This window comes from Eleutherodactylus coqui, chromosome 1 (assembly GCF_035609145.1).
Source record: "Eleutherodactylus coqui strain aEleCoq1 chromosome 1, aEleCoq1.hap1, whole genome shotgun sequence".
In the NCBI taxonomy this organism is placed as follows: Eukaryota; Metazoa; Chordata; class Amphibia; order Anura; family Eleutherodactylidae; genus Eleutherodactylus; species Eleutherodactylus coqui.
In genome coordinates this window covers 13,400,215-13,422,931 of record NC_089837.1, presented here as the reverse complement: position 1 = coordinate 13,422,931, position 22,717 = coordinate 13,400,215, and the positions used below count along the sequence as shown (strand labels likewise).

Here is a 22,717-nt window from a genome sequence, read left to right as displayed (position 1 = left end):
GTTTTCAAGGTCAAGCGATAACAAAGCAGAGAAAATGAAGTGCTGACCCTGGATAATATCTTTGCTTGCTTAAATGGAATGGAGGCTTGAAATGAATTTAATTAATTATACTGTCTTAGTAGGCAGGAAATATAGCAATTTCTAAGGTATATTCTTACTGGGTTCTAAGGTCACAAATGGACTCGTCTTGGTCTCTTTCATACGGGTGTAAGAAAGTTATATCCCACTCACATCCTGTGGGGGCTTTTAAGAATACAGGGGTTGAAAATGCAAAACATGTTACATTTGTCAGAAGGTCCCAGCATATGTGTTAATTATGAGTTCAAATGCAGGGAACTAAAACAACTTATTCAGTCTGTGTTTTATATTCGTAGAGAGATAACAGATATTTTGCAAAGGTGGGGGCTTTCAAACTTCACTTTTTGTTCAGGGTCAAATACAGAGAAAGAAAGACAAGGGGGGCTGAAAGATACCCACGCATTCTAAAATACTTCAGCGTTTAATACAGCATATAATAGCTTCAGTAAATAAGAAATATAGAATGTCACTCAGCAAACTTTTTTCACATAATTTGTCAAAGATAGCGCTCATTCACAATCTCATCTCAATAGAATCATGTACTTTATAACATTATAGCACTCACCTCAATGTTTTTCAACTGATGTATGTTTGTTTGTCAAACTTTCTTTGTCTGTGCATCTGTATGTACTGGTACACCTTCAATAGGGGGTGACGGAGCGGACTTGAGAGCATGGATGGATGAGAGTCAGTGACCCGTGTTCGGGCTGTGGTGAGTGTGTGATGCAGATATTGACTGGGGATGGAGGTCCCCCCCAATGCATAAGACTTTACTTGGTTGTGGTGTGGATGCTTAGACTGTACAGCTGAAATGAAGCTGTGAAAAAAGACGCAAGCGACCAATATCGAAGGGGTGGAGCTAGATGATGTAAAAGTATGTAATGTTTCATCCCTCTTGTCCACAGGGGAGGGGGTGAGGATCTTGAGCAGCTAGTAAAAGTTTTTTTTTTTTTCTCTCTCTCTCAAATTTGATAAGACATTGCAGGCAGGATCAGATTAATAATGAATTTGCTTAAAGGAATATCACATTTCCAATATTAATAGAGGTTTGTAGATTATTCTGCCCTGATGTAACTTATGTCTCTGTTATTGGTGCTAGCATCTTACAGGCCTTATCTGCATCCATCAAATCTTTTTACAATGTTATACTACCTTGAAACCGGGTACTCTTGTTCTAATTGAGTACCCTGGTTCAAAGGGGGGGAGGAGAAGGCATAAGTGATCTAGGTATTGCAAATCAGCCATTTTTAAATTTTTTGCAACAAGATTCTGATCTTTTTGAAATAGAATATCAGCATGATTGTCTAGCAGTGATGCAACAAGAAAATGTAAGTTTTAAAAAGTTACTGAAAGCCCTTGTTAATAATGCATATTTTGAGTTGTTTTTTATAGATGATACCAGGGTGATGGACGACTCCACACTGGATATGCAGTGGTTACACAACAAGATGTCCTAAAAGCAGAATGCCTCCGCATGTCGCAGTACAAGAAGCGGAATTAAAAGCACTCGCAGAGGCGTGTAGAGTGGCCACAGGTAAGATGGCAAACATTTACACTGACTCCCGGTATGCATTTGGCATAGCTCATGATTACGGCCCAACATGGAAGGCCAGACAGTTTTTTTACCTCAGCAGGACAGCCAATTAAGAATGATGCAACAGTGCAGATTCTCATGGAGGCCCTACTTCTACCTGACAAAGTGGAGAGCTCACACCAATTCCTACACCGGAGAAACAAGAGGCAACGCCATCACAGGCCACACAGCAAAGGCAGCGGCCCTCAAGCCGTGGAAGAAAAGAAGAATTTGACAATAAACTTGGACTTTGATAAAAACTTTGGACTTTGATAAAAACTTTGGACTTTGATATGCTAAAGACTTTACAGTTACAAGCCAGCAAGGAAGAAAAAGGAAAAATGGACTAAAACGGGACGGCGTATGGCGAACAGTCAACAGCACTTGCCTACCACGGTCCCTGTGCCCCATGATAGCCCAGCTGATGCACGGAAAGACGCACCTCTCAAAGCGGCAATGATGTCAACGCTTGAACGAGGACGGGTGGCTCCTGGGTTTTCTGTAGCTGCTGCATCATTTGTCCAGTTTTGCATGATCTTTGCCTTAAAGGGGTTGTCTCGCGAAATCAAGTGGGGTTATACACTTCTGTATGGCCATATTAATGCACTTTGTAATATACATCGTGCATTAAATATGAGCCATACAGAAGTTATTCACTTACCTGCTCTGTTGCTAGCGTCTCCGTCGCCATGGTTCCGTCTAATTTCGGTGTCTTCTTGCTTTTTTTAGACGCGATTGCGCTCTGCGGTCTTCTCCCTTCGGCTCCGCTCGGCAGCATCGGCGTTTTGGCTCCGCCCTCTTGTTCGCGTCATCGCGTAGCTCCGCCCCATGACGTGTGCCGGTTCCAGCCTCCTGATTGGCTGGAATCGGCACGTGACGGGGGCGGGGCTACGTGATGACGCGTACAAGGGGGCGGAGCCAAAACGCCAATGCTGCCGAGCGGAGCCGAAGGGAGAAGACCGCAGAGCGCAAGCGCGTCTAAAAAAGCAAGAAGACACCGAAATTAGACGGAACCATGGCGACGGGGACGCTAGCAACGGAGCAGGTAAGTGAATAACTTCTGTATGGCTCATATTTAATGCACGATGTATATTACAAAGTGCATTAATATGGCCATACAGAAGTGTATAACCCCACTTGATTTCGCGAGACAACCCCTTTAAGCAACAGGGCAGAAGTAAATTTGCCACATCACACTTGCCTAGACCACTTTACCCATTTCAGGGATTGCAAATTGGCTACACTCAGCTCCCACTTGTTGGGAAGTATGAATATGTGCTTGTTGTTGATTTCTTTTCAGGTTGGAGACCTACCCTGTTACCAAAGTAAATAAGCAGGTAACCGCACAGAAGCTCATGAATAAGGTAATCTGCAGATATGGGGTGTCGGAAGTGATTGAGTCAAACAAAGGTACACACTTCACAGGTGAAATAATGCAATACATCATGTCTGCTTTGGGTATATTCCAGGCTTTTACCACACCCTACCATCCGCGGAGTTGTGGGAAAGTAGATCCAAAAGGCAATGGAGGAAATGGGCAAATTTTGAATTGAGTGTCTTCTATTAGTTTTCATTTTTCTCCGGAGGGTACATGCCACAGTATCAGAGTTTGGGGAATGATTTTCTTGTTAATTTTGTCATAAGCCTCTCCAAGGAATTGTCAATAATGCATTCTGCAGTCTCTGCTTTCTCCCAGGTCCTACAGATGAGTGTCACAATCTGAAACCAGGTGACAGGGTCTATGTAAAAAAGTTTGAGAGAGAAACCCGGTTGAAGGTCCTTACCAGATGTTGCTTACCACCCCAACTGCAGTCAAGCTCGAAGGAAAGCCCACTTGGATCCACACTTCGCACTGCAAAAACTCATGATCCTGCATATCCTTTACATGCTATAATGTGGTACAATTCTTCCAACACACACCTTTGACTACTGTACACTAGCCCCCTGTTTCGGAACAAATTAATACAATCAAATTTGCAATATGAAGGCTACACTCAGTGAGAATCCAACACCGCATCATGCTAAGAGAGAAGTTGACGCTCCAGGTGGTAACTTTGATCCACATGTATATATAGATACAATAGGAGTGCCAAGGGGGGTGCCAGATGAATTTAATTCTAGAGATCAGGTTAAAGCAGGTTTTGAGTCCTTATTTGCTATTGTCACTGTTAATAATAATGTAGATTGGATGAATTATATCTATTACAATCAGCAGAGGTTTGTAAACTACACCAGGGATGCTTTGAAAGGGTTAGCTGACCAGTTAGGGCCCACTGCATCCATGGCCCTAGAGTGGCCCTGGATATGATTTTAGCAGAAAGAGGTGGGGTATGTAACTTCCTGTACGTGTATTATCCCTTTGATCAAAAAGAGTATGAGTAAGGGACTGGACAATGTGACACCAACATTTCCCTTGTTTGAAAAAGATGAAGAGCCAGTTCCGATAATGCCAACCACGTACGTTACCAGAATAATGGAGAAATGTATTAGTACTGCGCCGCCCCGATCTCCTAAGATGGACTGTCAGTGGAATTCCCATTTGCCTAGGGATAGTGCAGAAGACCTTAGGTTCCGGCGAGGGCACACCCTGTGGGGTGTTAACTTGTACAGATAGAGGGTATGGATGCCCGGAAATGAGCCCAGGGAATCCATGGCCTCCTTCTGAGGTGAGGTAGGGATCCCCCCTTTTAGGAGTAGGGACTTACGGGCAGTGGAAAAACCTGACGCAAGGGAGAGGCGACCGAGGAAGAGTGCAAGGTTTGATGCTTGATCTCCATATAAGTTTTTAGGGGGGTTTGTGAGGGTATATGTATATATTGCCATATGTTCTTTATGCTTTTATACCTGTATGCAAGTTCTATTCAAAGCTAAAATGAGAAAAACTTATATGTCGCCTTACATCAGATATTCCAAAGGCCTTGCAAGGCGAAGACAAAATGTATCAAACCCAGCAAAGAACCAGACACAAGGCCGTGTACTTGGCCGTTTTCCCAGAAGCGCCATATCTAGATGAAGACCGTTCAACTATGCATCTGAACTTTCACTGTCTCAGGCCGGAAATCCGGACTTCCCATATATGGTTATGCGGTGAATTTGAGCCAATGAGCCCATCACCCATTCCTAGTGATGAGACCAAAGGGTATAAGATCCCATGTAATCTGTAATAAAGTGCGCAGTCATGTCCCCGTGTGAGGAACTATACCAGACCTCCGTGTGGTGTTTCTTCTTTACCACCGGCAGCGGGGCAAGTGGGGTGGGCCTGATTGGTGCTGTACTTAGAATTTCACTGACAGCATGGCACGTGCATGAGGCTGCCGAGCTGCAGAGCCGCCACCAGTTTACGGCCGTTGTCACACACGACCATGCCCGGTTGGAGGCTCAGCGGCGAAAGCCAGCGGTCGGTCTGCTCTGTCAGACCCTGCAGCAGTTCGTGGGCCGTGTGCCTCTTCTCTTCTAAGCTGAGTAGTTTCAGCACGGCCTGCTGACGCTTGCCCACCGCTGTGCGACACCGACTGCTGGCGACGTGCTGCTGCTGCTGACACATCTTGATTGCGAGACAGAGGTTGCGTAGGAGGAGGGTAGTTAGTGGAGGAAGCATACACCGCCGCATATACCAGCACCGAGCTGGGGCCCGCAATTCTGGGGGTGGGTAGGACGTGAGCGGTCCCAGGCTCTCAGTCCCAGCCTCCACTAAATTCACCCAATGTGCCGTCAGGGAGATATAGTGGCCCTGCCCGCCTGTGCTTGTCCACGTGTCCGTTGTTAAGTGGACCTTCCCAGTAACCGCGTTGGTGAGGGCGCGTACAATGTTGTGGGAGACGTGGTCGTGCAGGGCTGGGACGGCACATCGGGAAAAGTAGTGGCGACTGGGAACCGAGTAGCGCGGGGTCGCCACCGCCATCATGTTTTTGAAAGCCTCCGTTTCCACAATCCTATACGGCAGCATCTCCAGGCTGATGAATTTGGCTATGTGCACGTTTAACGCTTGAGCGTGCGGGTGCGTGGCGGCGTACTTGCGCTTGCGCTCAAACAGTTGCGCTAGCGACGGCTGGACGCTGCGCTGAGAGACATTGCTGCATGGGGCCGAGGACAGCGGAGGTGAGGGTGTGGGTGCAGGCCGGGAGACGGTCGTGCCTGTGTCCTGAGAGGGGGGTTGGATCTCAGTGGCAGGTTGGGGCACAGGGGGAGAGGCAGTGGTGCAAACCGGAGGCGGTGAATGGCCTTCGTCCCACCTTGTGGGGTGCTTCGCCATCATATGCCTGCGCATGCTGGTGGTGGTGAGGCTGGTGGTGGTGGCTCCCCGGCTGATCTTGGCGTGACAAACCTTGCACACCACAGTTCGTCGGTCATCTGCACTCTCAGTGAAAAACTGCCACACCTTTGAGCACCTCGGCCTCTGCAGGGTAGCATGGTGCTAGGGAGTGCTTTGGGAAACAGTTGGTGGATTATTCGGTCTGGCCCTGCCTCTACCCCTGGCCACCGCACTGTCTCTTCCAACCTGCCCTGCTGCTGCACTTGCCTCCCCCTCTGAAGACCTGTCCTCAGTAGGCTTATCAAACTAGGTGGGGTCAGTCACCTCATCGTCCAGCTGCTCTTCCTCCGAATCCTCTGTGCGCTCCTCCCTCGGACTTACTGCCCTTACTACTACCTCACTGATAGACGAATGTGCCTCATCGTCATCGTCCTCCTCACCCACTAAAAGCTCTTGAGACAGTTGCCGGAAGTCCCCAGTCTCCTCACCCGGATCCCTGGAACTTTCCAAAGGTTGGGAAGCGGTCATGAGAAACTCCTCAGGGACCCGAGAACAGTTCCTGGGAGCATGCCTGCTCTTCTGAATCTGTCATTTGCTGGGAGGGAGGAGGCTGGGAGAAGGTAGGAGCAGCAGCGAGAGGATTTAGGGATGCAGCAGAAGAAGACTGGGTGATGACGGTGGATAGTTTGCTGGATGCACTTTCTGCCATCCACGACAGGACCTGCTCACACTGCTCAGTTTCTAATAAAGGTCTACCGCGTGGACCCATTAATTGTGAGATGAATCTGGGGACCCCAGAAACTTGCCTCTCTCCTAATCCCGCAGCAGTCGGCTGCAATACACCTGTACCAGGAGCTCGGCCTGTGCCCACACCCTGACTTGGGCCTCCGCGTCCTCGCCCGCGTCCACGTCCACGTCCTCTAGGCCTACCCATACCCCTCAGCATGGTGTATTACGAGTAGAGCAGAAACAGAAAGTTGTAATTAAATGTGCCGCTTACTGGCCTGTGGTTGGAGGCTGACTTCGCTTACGGAACGCACAGCAGAGCCAGGAAACAATTATGCGCAAGCCTGTAGTCAGGTGCATATGTCTGAGTTACTGGGATTCACAGGGCAGAACCAGTCAAGTGGCCAAAGGCCAGTGGTAGGCCTTAAGTATTTTGCTTCAATTTTTTAAAATGGTGAGGTGAAAAACCAGACAGACACCGTATGCAGCGTATATATGTATACTCTTTCCCTCTGGCGGGATGACGGTGATTATGTAATGGACACAGCAGAGCCAGGAAACAATTATGCGCAAGCCTGCTGTAATGCTTAGCTGGGTAATAATGAACGACTACTACCCCCAGCACACACGCAGTAAACTGAAGACTGTCACAGGCAGCCCAAATCTAGTATTTTTTCCCAATTTTTGGGAAAAAGCCCACTGCCTATATAGCCTGTATATGGATTTCCCTGTTGGAGGATGACTGTGGTTATTGAAAGCACAGTGCAGCCAGAAAAAATTATGTGCAAGGCTGCAGTAACACCTAGCTGGGTAATAGTTAGCGACTACTACCCTCAGCAGACACGCAGTAAACTGAACACGGTCATAGGCAGCCCAAAGATTTTTTTTTACAATTTTTTTGAAAAAGCCCACTGCCTATATAGCCAGTATATCTCTTTCCCTGTACCACTGTCCCTGCCTCAGCAGTACTGCCCCTATACTCTGTAAAATGACTGCAGACTGAGGACGCTATAGTCTGCATGCCCGATATACAAAAAAAAAAAATTGTGCAAAACTGCTAAAAGCAGCCTCAACAGTACTGCACACGGTTAGATGTGGCCCTTAGAAGGACCGTTGGGGTTCTTGACGACGCTAACACTGTCCCTATAACAGCAACAGCACTTTCCCTGATCTCTCTTAGCGTGTGTCTGTGGCGAGCCGCGGGCGGGGCAGATTTAAATACTCGGGGGTCACTTGATCTCGCCAGCCACTCACTGCAGGGGGGTGGGATAGGGCTGGAACTTCACAGGAGGAAGTTGTAATGCCTTCCCTGTGTTTCTATTGGCCAGAAAAGGGCGCAAAATTCTCAGGGAAGAAAATGGAAGTGACTCGAACACCGCGTGGTGCTCGTCTCGAGTAACGAACATCTCGAGTACCCTAATACTCGAACGAGCATCAAGCTCGGACGAGTACATTCGCTCATCTCTAGATTCAATGTATTTTTGGGTTTTGCTTACTTTTCTGCATACTTTATAGTATAGCGGTAAACTTGTATATTCCTTAGTTGATGCATTCAGTGCATACATGATCAAGTATTTGTACAATAATTGGCTCACTGGTCTGTTATTACACAGATTTGTAATTTATGTTTGTCAAAAAGGAAGAATATGGTTATCTTGTTTAGGTAAAATCCAACTCAGATAGGACTAAATGGTTGCATAGTGCTTCATCATCTATCCCAGCATGCGGCAGACATGAATCCTCAGCTTTCAGACCCAGGGTTAGAATACAGGCCTTAGGGACGAGCTACGGGTCACCCCACATGGGTGTAATCAGAGGACCATGGATGGCTCCTAGGAACCTCCATCTTCCTGGTTAGGTAAGTCAACACATTCCCTAGTGGTTAGCTAAGTTTTTGTGATGAGGGAAGAGGCCATGCCATTGACGGTATGGGGGAGGAGCTGGGTAACATGATGAAGTGGCTGCAAAAGGGGGAACTGTTAGTGAAATGGATGTGACTCCATTTTCTTACTTATGCATAACCATTTTGTAGGCTTGTAGCCATACTCTGTGTCTCTTTTTACTATATTCACTTGTCCTCTTTCTGGAGCATTTATGGATATTAAGTAGTTTAGCAACACGGGGGTTAATTCGCTCACATCACAGGTAGACACCAATGGGTTAAACTCCAAATGTCTATTTATTTTAAACTTCACAAATCTCAGCAATATCAGCTTGCTTCAGCACAGCACTTTATGCAAGTAAATAAACTTAAGGCCTCATGTCCACGGGCAAATTCGGATTTAAAATTTGCAGCGTTTTTCCTGCACGCGGATCCGCGCCCCATAGGGATGCATTAGACACCCGCAGGTAGTTAAATATCTGCAGATGTCATTTTTCCCTGCAGGCGCGGGTCCCGTGTGCAGGAAAAAATCCGGACATGCTCCATTCAGGCGCGGGTCTCCCGCATGGACGGCTCCCGCAGGCTTCTATTGAAGCCTATGGAAGCCGTCCGGATCCGCGGGAGACCCGCGCCTGAATTAAACTCACCTGCTCCGGACGGTACGGGTCTTCCCTTCTTCGTGGCTTGATCTTCTCTCCGTCGCGCTGGATCTTCTTTCTTCGGGCAGGTGGATGTGCCCGGCACATGCGCGCGGCACGCAGCCGGCGTGCCGAACACATCCGCCGGGCCGAAGAAAGAAGATCCGGTGCAACGGAGAGAAGATCAAGCCACGAAGAAGGGAAGATCCGGAGCGTGTGGAGAGGTTAGTAAATTGTTATTTTCAGCCCTCATGACCGCGGGGCAGGAGGGACCCGCTACGGATTCTCCATGGAGAATCCGTAGCGGGCCTGATTTTCCCAGTGGACATGAGGCCAAAATATCCTTTTACTTCAAAGTTTTGATAAACAGTAGAGATGAGCGAGCGTACTCGGAAAAGCACTACTCGCTCGAGTAATTTGCTTTATGCGAGTATCGCTGTGCTCGTCCCTGAAGATTCAGGTGCCGCTGCGGCTGACAGGTGAGTCGCAGCGGGGAGCAGGGGAGAGCGGGCGGGAGAGAGGGAGATCTTACCTCCGTTCCTCCCCGCTCTCCCCTGCAGCTCCCCTCTCCGTGTCGGCACCCGAATCTTCAGGGACGAGCACAGCGATACTCGGATAAAGCAAATTACTCGAGCGAGTAGTGCTTTTCCGAGTACGCTCGCTCATCTCTAATAAACAGTCAAACTGTGGTTCTCACCCAATCTCCAGGGCAGCTTCATACAGTTGTCTTCAGGACTCACTCTGTTTTCCCTCAGGACGGTTTCATTCCAACCTTCCTGAGGCACACGAACAGTCTCTCCAGCATCCAGGTCTCTCTCCAAACCTCTTGCTCCCAGGGCCAGAGCTCCCCAAGCGTCTCGCCAGGACAATGTCTCTCCGCCTGGTCACAGCGTCTCTCTCTGCTTGCAATAGGAGTCAGGTTGACCAGAAGTCTGGTCGCAACACAAGTCTGGTTCTTCCAGACACACACCTCCTCCTTACTGACCAAACCTGTGGGTGTTTTCCCCTTGTCTCAGGCACCAGACTGCCTGTCTGTTGCCCCCTACGGGCCACTCTCTGCAGTGCACCCCTACATATCCCTCCCCCTTGATGAAGGCCGTAGGCCACATCATAATTTTCTTCTTTTGGCCCTCCAGGGTCAAAACTCCAGCCTCTCGGGTTTCTTTCTATTTTTACTTGTCTGACAAGTTCTTTCTTCTTGTTTTCATTCTGCTCATCACATCCTTGCAGATCTCTGTCAGACTGTGCTCTCACAGCTTGCAAGATAACTTCCAAGTGCAACTTTGTATTCTCTGTGGCTTGTAACCTATGTTTCAGCGGTTTTTATTGGATTAAAAGTGTAAGGGTGGCAACACTCTGCCGCAATTGCCTCGCGCAGGGGGATAAGTTTCAAACATTTAGTTGTAGAACAGAGTTATCGTAATTTCTAGCTTTTTATTAGCATCATAAAATAACTTAATGGAACATAACACAACAGGGTATAAACTGATTTTGCGGGTGGTAGGGTTGTTTTTAGTTATTATAAGTTTCACAAAAGATTTTTTTGGTAGGGGTGAGTGATGAGGGTAAGAAATGTGGAATAAGAAATAAAACAGATCTCAATGTTTTCTTTGTCCTATCTAATATAATTACTATGGTGTGGGTTAATTTATCGTGGGTTAGGTTTTTAATTGTGATGATTTGGACATCATAGTTCTGCCTTCCACTTATGTTCTCGTATGGCTAAGCAGGTTGGGGATGTTAATATACTCTATCCAGGGGTCCCATACCTTTTCAAATTGGGTAATTGTATCTTGGCGAATGGCGATAAGTTTTTCGTTCACAAAGATTCTATTGATGTGGGTTATACAGTTGTCGAAGGGTATTGTGGGCTTCCGCCATTGTTGAGCTATTACGATGCGAGCTGCCATAGTGATGTGCTGGAGTAGCTTAAAGGTTGGATTGCGTATCCCAGTGGGTTTATTTCCTAGTAGGAATATGAATGGATCTAATCCAAAACTTGTTCTCGTTACCGAGGATATGAGGTGGGATATCTTTCTCCAGAAGGCTTGTGCTACTAGGCACGTCCACCATATATGGCTGTGTGTGCCTGTATCACTACAACCTCTGAAACATTGTTTGGAGACTTCTGGATAGATGGCATTTAGTCTCTTCGGTATCATGTATGCCCTGTGTAACACCTTTAATGAGGTTTCGGTTAATGAGACTTGCCAACTGTTCCTGCTTAATGTCTCTCAGCAGTGGTGCCAGCGGCTTAATGTTAGGGAAGTGTTAAAGTCGGATTCCCACCGTAACATGTACGGTAGTTTAGTGTCTACCATTGCACCGTTTAGCATAGCGTAAAAGTGGGAGGGAATGCCTGGGTGTGTTGGGCAGAATTTGCACATGGCTTCCATGCGACTTAGTTCAATCTTTATCGATGGGGGTAGCATTGAGGACCAATAGTGGAAGACTTGTAATTTTCTTCACCACTTTTGAGGTGGGGGGCTATGTCGATTGATAAATGCAGACATCGACATGAGTTTACCATGTATCAACAAGTCATAGAGTGATGTCAAGTTGTTTGCTTTCCACCACGTGAATTGGGACTCTATTAGGCCTGCTGGGAAGTCAGGGTTATGAAGTAGGGGTGTCAGTGGTGACGGGGTGGGGATCGGATTTAACTTAAATCTAGTTTGTCTCCAGAGCAAGATGGAGTAGAAGGAGAATGGCGAGTTGGTTTTTAAGTTGATTGGTAAGGGTGCCTTTGTCCATAAAAGTGTTGACCAGGTGAGTGGTGTGAATTTGTTTTCTTCTATAGTGGTCCACAGTGGGGCTTGGGGGCCTGCGTATATTGGGGGGTATTTGGGCTAATCTAGCAGCTTTGTAGTATTTTGTAATGCAAGGTACTGAGAGTCCCCCGAATTTCTTATGTAGGCACATCATAGATTTGGAGATTCTAGGGTTTTTGTTAGCCCATATAAATATAAATAGTTTTTTTGAAATGCTCGTAATTCCGAAACTGGGACTGGGATAGGGAGAGTTCTGAATAAGTAAAGCAATTTCGGGAGGAGGGTCATTTTGATGCAGTGTATGCGCCCGATCCATGAGAGGAATGGAGTATCCCATCTTGCTTGATCCGAGGTCAATTGTCTAAATAGCGGTTCATAGTTCCATTTATACAGTGTTTCTAGTGTGTTGGTGAGTTTAGTCCCTAGATAAGAAATGTAATGTTTTGGGGTTTTAAATTGGAAATTTATTTCGATTAACTTTTGGGTATTCGGGGGGGGGGGGGGGGGGTGTTGCTCTGAAGTATTTCTGATTTTGAGTGATTTATGCTTAGGCCTGATATGTGGCTAAATTTATTTAGTGTAGCCATTAGGTTGGGAAGTGAGGTGAGTGGATTAGTTAAGGTAAGGACTAGGTCATCCGCAAAGGCTTAGTTTGTTGTCAGTGTTACCGATTTGTAGTCCTGTAATATTGCTGTTATCTCGTATTGCTATTGCTAATGGTTCTATCGCTAATGCGAATAGAGCTGGTGAGAGTGGGCAACCTTGCCGTGTTCCTCTTTGGATTTGAATTGGGATGGGATGGGTTGAGGGAATTTTAAGATATGCTGCAGGTTTGGAGTAGAGTGCCAATAGAACATTCAGGAATGATCCTGTGAGTCCCATTTTATGAAGGGCCATTCGGAGGTAGATCCAGGATAGGGAGTCAAAGGCTTTCTCAATATCGAGTGCCAATAGTGACATGGGGGTTTTAGTTATGTTTGCATGGTTTATCAGATTGAGGATTTTTCTCACATTATCTGGTGCTAGTCTGCCTGGGATAAAACCCACTTGGTCCCAGTGTATTGTTGCGAGTAGTAAGTTATTCACTCTGTTTGCTATGATGGACGTAAATAATTTTAGATCTACATTCAGGAGTAAGATTGGTGTGTAGTTGGGTGGGAGGGTTTGGTCTTTTCCCGATTTGGGTATGGTTGTGATAAGAGCTTGTAAGAAGTCCGGGTGTATGTGACCGTTTCGGAGAATGTGGTTAAACAGGTCTACTAAGTGTGGTTTTAGGGTATGGGCAAATTTTTTTATAGTATAGTGATGTGAAGCCATCTGGGCCTGGGGCTTTTCCTCGTTTGAGGCATTTAATCGCCCAGTCTACATCTTCTTTGGTGATAGTAGAGTTAAGATTTTGCAGACCTGATTCGGATAAGCGTGGTAGTTTAAGCTGATCTAGAAATTCTGTGATTTGTGCTTCTGTGGCAGTTTGTTTATTGTTATATAATTTTTGGTAATACTGGTGGAATGTTTCATAAATTTTGTCGGGATTAGGTGTTAGTTGGCCATTTTTTGTTTGGATTTTGTGGACTACATTGATTGTTTGTTTTCTCAAAGTGTTCTTGCTAGTAATTTGTCTGGCTTGTTGGCCAATTGATAGTAGGTAGCTTGTGTCCAAGCTAGTGCTTTTTCCGTATTGTAGGTTAAGAGTGTATTTAGTTCCAGTCGGGTGTGCTGGATGTTTTTTCTTAAGTAATGTGAGGGATGTTGAGTATATGCTATTTCAAGTTTGCGGATCTTATGTTCTAATGTTGTCTGGACTCTGTTTTTTTCTTTTTTCTTTGTGATGCTAGGGATATTAGGGCCCCCCCGTATTACCGTTTTGTGTGCTAGCCATCTTATGTCTACCTCTGTCCTCCGGGCCATTGTGTTGGAAGTAGTCGTCTAGTTTTTGCTGGATGCTGGTGACCAAGGTAGGGTTGGTGAGAAGGGCCTCGTTTAGTCTCCAGGTGTAGGGAATTCGTGTTTGGGGGGAAAATAGGAATTCAGATAGAACCGCATCATGGTCCGACCATGCCATTATCAGGTGGCGTGAGAAGGACATCAGTGGTAGAGTCAGTGAATTAGTGAGGATCCAATCTAGTCTGTAATGCTGTTTGTGGACTGGTGAGAATTAAGTGTATCCTCTTTTATGCTGGTTAAATTCTCTCCATGTATCTGATAGGGATAGTATTTGGAAAGCTTCCTTGAGCTTGCATCTTAATTTTTCCCTCTTGGGGGAAGTGCTTGGGATGTAGAGTCGATTTTGGGGTCTAACGTGAAATTGAAGTCTCCGCTCCATAATAATCTGGTATATTCCAGTGGGATGAGAATGTCACATATTGTTAAAAAGAAATCAATTAGGTTTTCGTTTGGCGCTTATGTGTTGATGATACATAGTTTGTCGTTGTAGAGTTCAACTATGAGGATTAGGTATCTCCCTTGGTCATCTATTATGGAGTTTTTAAATTTGAATGGGAGGGAGTTGCGGATGAAAGTAGATACTCCTCTGCTTTTGGTGATATATCGTGCGTGGCAATGAGATTGATAACGGGGATTGAAAAAAATTGGACTAGAAGAGGTTGAGAAATGGGATTCTTGAATGCATATTATATCTGGTTTATGTCGTTCGTAATCTATAAACGCTTTTCGGCATTTACTTGGGGAATTGAGTCCTCGGACGTTATGACTTAATATCCTACACATGGTGATTTATTGGTGTAAGTAAGCTGATATAGGCGCTTGGGTTGTGAGATCTGTTTTTAAGGGATAAGGTTTGCTTTGGGATTTTTATGAGACTTGAGGCATTGGTTTGTGAGTTGGTAGTGGTACCCTGTAACATCTTAACCTTTAAGAAAACTTGGTTAAAAACTATAAAATATAACATGAACGTCAGTGACATAACGAAGATGCGATAGTGGTCCTTGAAGAGGACCATCTGGGATCGCATAATCCAGTTGGACAACATATTATCCGTGGTGTAGAAAGTGATGTTTTTGAAAACTAGGTTGCAGCTTAACAGCCGCATATTTTGCAACATAATGTCAACATTAACTCTTCGATTGTTATTATTCTAATGCTCTAACAGACAGATTAGTCTATTATTTGTTTTTTAGTGAAGAACTGCAATGTATCTGTGGATCTTGTCAAGTACAGTGTAGTTATAAGAAAAATATACATTACAGTTCTACGATGATGTTGGTAGGTTCAGAGCATCTATGATTCTGGTCCCGGTGTGGATCTGGTGCTGGGTCTTCGGCGTCTGTTTTCCTAGAGTCTTTCCGGGCGTTGGGGAAGTTCGTGTTGTTGGCTTGACGTTGTGGAATCCTCCAATGGGATATTTGCTGCTTGGAGAATTTCCTGACCTTCTTCCAGTGTGCGAATGTTGTGCACTTGATCTTCGATTTTGAAGGATAACATAAATGGGAAACCCCATCTATATCGTATTTGAGCTTTTTGCAGTGCTAGAGTGACGGGGCGTAGTCGTCGTCTGCGCTCGAGGGTGGAGGGTGCCAGGTCGGCAAACAACTGTACACACCGTTCAGTTCCTGGGATTGGGGACACATTCTTGGCGGCTGCCAGGATCATATCCCGTGCTTCTGGATATTGGAGTTTTAGAATGATATTGCGGGGTTGGTTTGGGTTGCGAGGCTTTTCTAGGGCTCTGTGGATGCGGTCCATTCTAAAGAGATTTGAGTCTGCTTGTAGTAATAGGGCTTGGAATATATTTAATGCCGTTTCTTTTAACAAAGTGAAGCTTTCTGGTAACCCTCTTATGCGGAGATTTGCTCTTCGTGATCTTCTAGTTTCAGTTCTAATTGCTCGATTTTCTCTTGATTCTCCTTGATAAGGCTTCTGTTGAGATCGATTGCTTCTATAATTTCATCTGTTTTGTTCTCTATCTCGTCTACTCTATGGCCTAATTCCTGAGTTTGTTTGGAGAATTCCGCTATTGCACTCAGCAGTTCCTTTTTGAATAGATGCCGTATATTTTCATATAAATCTTTGATTTCTTGGCTTGAGAATCGGGGGTTATTTTGGAGAGGGTTTGGTGGTAGCTGGTCATTATTTTGTGATGTGGTTGGATGGTCTTGATCCTGGGACGCCATCTGTAAGGTTTGTGGGGAACGGAAGATTTTTGGTATTGTTTTGGGTAGCGCTCGTTGTGGTGTTGTCTTGGTGTATTTCCCGTATTTTGGCATATTAGAAGTAAGTAACAGTAGAAGAGGTCTGGAGTTTCTCAATTTTGTATGTTGCAGCTTGAGGTAATCACTTTCCACCTAACGGTCGGAGGTCAGAATGGTGTCATAGAGCCTCCTGATATGCATCTACTGGGTAGAAGGTATATTGGCTACACCTTTTGGCGTGAGCCAGTGATATAGTCCATCTTTAATAGCAGAGCAAATGAACACTGTATATCTCGGAAGATAATCCGTTTGGAAGCTTGTCAAAAGTGGATCAGATCGTTGCGAAAATTGAAAAAGGTGGAGAATATGGGTATAATCTCCCAAAAAAATGAGAGCACTAAGACTCTTAAGTGTTGCAGCTTTATTTTGCGCGTTTCTTGAACTTTTGTCGCTTAATGAGCTCAGGTGTGGGATTTATGCTGTGGCGTGCCCACTTGTCTTATGGTTGATTTGGTTATTTGTTGTTTTAATCCACTTTGGAGAAGGGGTGAATAAGTGTTCAGGTGCTGCTTATACAAAATTTGGCCACTAGATGGTGCTGTTGTGACTTGTTCTTTGATTAATTTGGAGGTGCTGGCTGCAAGTCCCACTTTATCTCCACTTATTATACTGCTGGGAGCCGAGCTGTGTGACCTGTTGGTAGCAAGTTGGCTGGCTGCTGCTTTGAGAGGAGTAAGATGGCTGCTGCCTCACACAGGAGCAGGAGCTGAGCACTGGTCCTCTGCTCTGCCCGTCTTCCATGATGTGCTGCTGCCGCTGCTGGGGCGCCAGAGGGAGAAGCTGCTGTCTGAAGCTTCGTCCCGGCGGGGAGCACCGTTACCGGTGAGTTTATGTTTTTGTTGTGGGTCAGGTGCGGGAGGGAGAAGCCGCCGCTCAGGTCCTATGGTGGGTCTCCCCTGGTGAGGATATAGCTACCGCTGGGGTGCGGGCCAGCTGTGGTGGTGTAATTAGTGGGAGCCGTGATCTCCGGGAGTGTCGGAGCCTCCGTGCTGTAAGCAGGGGGGTTACCTTGTACCGCTCTCCGTTTGAGGCTTCTGATGTGGTCCCCAATTGGTATCTGTGGGCGCCAATCTCGTCGGGCCAGGTCAGGCCGCAGGTGCACGCTGCCGTGCAGGGCCGCGGCCCTCCTTCCCTCTCTCCGCGGTAATGAGCCTCGGGCAAGCTCTCCCCGGGCTAGATATAGGCTCCGGTGGGTGTTCAGATGTTCTGCCGCAGGCCTTGGTGTTTTAAGTCCCGAATTTGGGCCCAAAAAGAGCTGGAATTGGGTCTTTTGTGGAGGAGCAGAGTAGCGTGCATCCTCTCTCCTTGCTTGCTAGGCCACGCCCCTTCCCTAATCGTGGCTTGTAACTTATAGGCAAGTTTCTCTACCTGAACCTTCATTTCTTCTACTTACTGTTCCAAGTCTTTAGTAGATTTGTCTAGTTCACGTACAGTCTTTTCACTATCATCCTTGGAGCTAACTAAGTTCTCCATTTCAGTGCAGAACGGCTTGTTAAGACTTTCAAATTGAGCCTCCATTTTGAAGGTCTCTTCTAGCTCAAGAATCTTGTCTCACTTTGTAAACATAATTTGGCATTCTTCACTACTTGTGACTCTTTTTTCAGAATCTTTAACAAGATCATCTTTTTTCTTTTCTGTCTGAACTGGGTTTTAGACATCTCTGGTCTCTGAACCTGTTACGGTATCCTACCCGATGATACGCCAGCCTGGGTTGCCCTAGAACTTACCCGCAAGCCCTGTCCCTGCCTACTTGCCTCCACTCCTGGCTAACCCCAGGCGGGCAACTGGGCGGCGGTCCCTGCACTCGCTAGGGACCGAGGAGGGACGCTGGCGTACCAAGATGGAACAGGGTAGGATACCGACAGGAAAGGCAGGTGAAGAAAACCAACAGGAAATACAGGCAGACTGAGGCAGATGGATAACCTGGCAGATATAGCAGAAGTTGCGAAGAGGAGACTGTCAGAGGCAGGAAGCTAGCACACTGAAACAGAAATCAATAACTGGCAGTGAATGGACCTCACTGCCAGCCTTATAAACAGAAGCTTCCGCCCAGGGGGGGAGAGGGGGAGGCAACGCCTCCTAGCAGAATCTTATAACAGGGACTCATGCATAGAGCTGCATTCACAGACGCTCGCGCGCACGCCGCCCCCAGACCTACGAGCGCGTGCACCGCGCCGACCAACCACGCGCGGCCCCAGCAGCCGCCGCATGGTAACAGAACCCTTCTTTCAGCCGCTTGACTATTTGATTTCCAGCATTTCTTCTTCATGCACAACTTCTCTGAGAACTGCTGAAGCTCTGCTCTTTCTTCTGACACTACTTTCAGGTTGTGTGTCAGGGTTAGTAGCTCTGTTTCTTTCTCATTAGCCCTTTCTTCAGCATGCTCAAGTTCACTGGCAGATCTTGCAGATCTGTCTTTCACTTAAGTCAGCCCTGTTCACACAGCTTCTGCTTCTTCTCCAGGTCTTGTTGGTGAGCAAGCTTCACAGTAACATCTAACTCTCGCTGAAGATTTACTTTAACCTTCTCAAGTTTATCATAGGCGGCTGTTTTCTCTTCACACTGCTGCCTTGTAGCTTCTAATTCTCCTTGTGTTTCTCTTTTCTACTCTTCCACAGAATCCAAACACACAGCACTCTTCTCCAGTCTATCTTCCAGATCCACCACCTCAGCCTGAAGTGTTACAATCTGCTCTGATAGGTTTCTCTTAGCTTCTGCATCTTCCTCTACCTGCTTGAGGAACACATTTTTCTCATCTTGCATAGTCTTTAGGTCTGCACTGAGACCAAGCCTCTGCTGCGTCTCTTCTTGTAGTAACTTCTGGGACTCTTCACTCTGAGCTTCCAGCTCCACCTGCAGTCTGCTCACCTGCTCAGACAATGCTGTCTGCACACTTTCACCTTCAGTTATTTTTATTTGTAGCTCTTGAAGCTGCATCTCTACTGTATTCCTCTTGCATTCAGACTCTTGCTTAGCTTGCAAAAGCACATTCAGCTCATGGATTAGCTCAGTACACTTGCTTTCCACAGCCTGTTTGACCTCTTCCAAGGATTCATTCATTTTTTCAGCTTGCTCTAACCGTTGGGACAGTTCACTCTTAGCTAATGCATAAGTCTGCTTAAGGGTCTGGATCTGAGCTTCATATAGTTCTATTTCTTCATCCCTGCTTATCTGTAGCTGGGTCAGCACCTGTTACCGACGAGCTTCTTGGGCTTTCTTAAAGTCCAGTATGCCTCTCAATACCTCTGCTTGCTTCTATGCTTTGCTACAAGCAGCTTTCTCCATTTCCATCTTTTCTTTGAGCTGATTTATCTGAACTTCCCATTCAACATTTCTATTTGCTGACTGTGTCTTCAACTTTCTTAAGCTTTGTTCACACCTATGGGTTTGTTTTCCCAACAATGCCCTGTAATCAGCTTCAGTTCCTTTTATAAGGTGCTCATTCTCCTTTAAGACAGTCTCCCTTTGGCTTGGAGGTGCTATCTTCTCTGCAGCTCTGACTGACTCTGTCAGTGCAGCCAACTGCCTTATTAGGAGTTGCCTTTCTTCCAGCTGCACCTGCATAGCCTCCACATGGGCTTTTTGCTGCTGAACCATGGTCCCCTGTTGCTGCTCCTTCTCCTATATCAATTATTTCAGAAATTCCTCCATACTCATAGAGGCTGTCTGCATTTTCACTGGCGTTTTTGAGCTGGGACATTCACCGCTTGGGCCGCATACCCGTAGCAACATGGGGGTTAATTCGCTCACATCACAGGTAGACACCAATGGGTTAAACTCCAAATGTCTATTTATTTTAAACTTCACAATTCTCAGCAATATTAGCTTGCTTCTACACAGCACTATACATCAAGTAAATCAACTTAGATGTCCTTTTACTTCAAGGCTTTGATAAACAGTCCAACTGTGGTTCTCACCCACTCTCCAAGGCAACTTCATACAGTTGTTGTCTTCAGGACTCACTCTATTTTTCCTCAGGACGGTTTCACTCCAACCTTCCTGAGGCACACAAACAGTCTCTCCAGCATCCAGGTCTCTCTCCAGACCTCTTGCTCCCAGGGCCAGAGCTCCCCAAGCGTCCTGCCAGGACAACGTCTCTCTGCCTGGTCACAGCGTCTCTCTCTGCTTGCAACAGGAGTCAGGTTGACCAGAAGTCTGGTCACAACACAAGTCTGGTTCTCCCAGACACACACCTCCTCCTTACTGACCACACCTGTGGGTGTTTTCCCCTTGTCTCAGGCACCAGACTGCCTGTCTGTTGCCTCCTACAGGCCACTCTCTGCAGTGCACCCCTATAGTAGTTATTTAATAAGCCTTGAGTTAATTACTAAGGATTGGGAGACAGTGACTGGCAAAGTCATGGAGGGCAGGTATGTTTCTCCTAGGATGTTCTCGTATGTGGCATTAGGGAGCACTTGGGCAGATACGTGTCACAGAGCAGCCTGGGCTCGGTGCAGGAAGCCAGCATTTGGGTGTCAGTAACACTAAGTTACTGACACGTTGTATTCAATGTAGTGGCTCCAAGCCGCATGATCCGGGCCGGCTTTTCCTGGAGTGGTCAAAGCGAAGGGTGGGATGGCCACTCCCACGTACTGGGTGAGGCTGGTATCAGGCCTCATAAAAACCTTGGCCTGCAGGTCTTGTTGGTGTGTGGTGAGACCTCTGCAGGTCTGAGGACCAGACTGGCTGTGCACAGCAAGCAGTATTTCTCAGTGAGTAGTCAGGACCGATCTATTTATAGTGAGTGCTCAGACGAGCAGGTGTTAAGTTCTGTTGGCCTAGAGTTAAGGCCTGTTTTGCTTAATTTTTGCTGAAATAAACCCAGGCAAAGCCTGGACTATGAACTTTACTCCTTGTGTCACTGTCTCTGGCTGTGGAGGCCCAGGCTGCTACTTTATCCTGATGCTAATCCCTCACAGGATGTATTCCAAAAGATAACTATTTGGTCTTTAGACTGTCCGTCGGTTCAAACTGACCTGTTCCTAACTTGTCACATACACTCCGAAACATTCTTTTTAAACAACTTCTTGTTTAGATTAACTGTTCCAAGAAGTTAGTCGTCTATGTTCAACTTTGTGATTGCGTGCGTTTAATTGGCATTTTAGATGTTAAATCCTTTATCTTGTATATATTATATTTTGTTTATCTTCTTTGACCAGTGGTAACAAATGAATTATAATAGATTTGAATTATCGTAATTAAATATGTGAACCAATGAAAGTGTTGCTTGTCACTCAAATAAACATTACTTTGGATCACATCCTTTGCTGTGTAATCTGATGTTAGTCTCCTGAGCTCAGCTTACCTCTAGCAAACTAAGAATTTGAACCCCAATAGCATATTGTATAGCAAATATTAGTTTATACTAACACTATCTATCTCATATTTTTTATTTCTATCTATCATATCTATCCCTCTCATATATCTTTATCAATCTCCCTCCTACCTATCTGTTTGTCTATCTCTCTCTCATATCTATTTATCTATCTATCTATCTATCTATCTATCTATCTATCTATCTACGGCTGGTAGAAATTATACATCTCACAGTATATACTGTTTATAATTGCACGCTGTACACATAATTAAAAAAAAAAAAAAACACATCAAAAGCACATATGGTTTTAATAGTGTATGCAGTTTCCTAAAAACATATGTGCTCTTGAAATACCGCATGCAGTTTTTGTTCTGTGTTTTTCTTAATTTTGGTTCAAAAGTACAACAAAAAACATGAACACACCCTCAGGCCACTCTCACAAATTCATTCAGAAAATGCAGCTTAAAATCATGGCATTTTTACCGTAATTTTGAGCGGCGTTTTTCAACACATGTTACAGTGTTTGACATCATTGTAATGGTTGAGGAGGTGCCTTCAAAAACACGAAAGCACAAAACTAGAACAAACAGATCTCGAAAATCGTGGCAATAGAAACACCACATACAAGCTCAGGTCTGAGTAACCTCAATTGGAGCAGTGTACCTTAGTTAGCAACATGCTTAGGTCGCCATGCTAATAGTGGTAAAAAGCAGTGTGTGTGTGAGAAACGCCTAAGGGACTGCAAACTAATTCTCATGTAGTGCAGGAAATGAGTCATGGTTGGAAAGATTACACCAAGGGGCTAGATCATGTATGAAAAGTTGTTTAACAACTGTATGCAGCATGATTTAGGTACAAGTATGGGAGGGGCCCAAGCCATTTGCACCTGGACCCCTGACCTTTTATTTATGCCCCTGCTACCAACCTTAGCTATTCTTATCCAATTAGCCCCCAAACTGCAAGATTGAGCAATGCGTCTGTATGCTAATGGGTCCTCATAAGTTGGGACAGCTTCTATACGTGACACTTGGATGTCTTGTGATTACTTTTTTAAAGTCAGCTGAGAGAACTGGCCAGTATTTCAAAAGGATTTTTATAAATTATCACGATTAGCTATCATACATATCTGTGCATCTTACCATCCTTTCATTATTGGGCCTCACAGTGGAGTCCAAGAAACTAGTTCCTCACATTTTACAGGGCTAATAAATAAAGGTTATGTTTTTATACAGGGGCATACAGTTTCAGAAAGGTGTAATATTGGGAGCTTTT

At 45.7% G+C, this 22,717-nt stretch overlaps 1 pseudogene; it reads right to left on the bottom strand.

Moving 5' to 3' along the window:
- The window catches only part of LOC136621058 (myosin-9-like), a 52,044-nt pseudogene extending 32,319 nt beyond the window's left edge, over positions 1 to 19,725 (bottom strand).
- Positions 19,726 to 22,717: the final 2,992 nt, after the last annotated feature.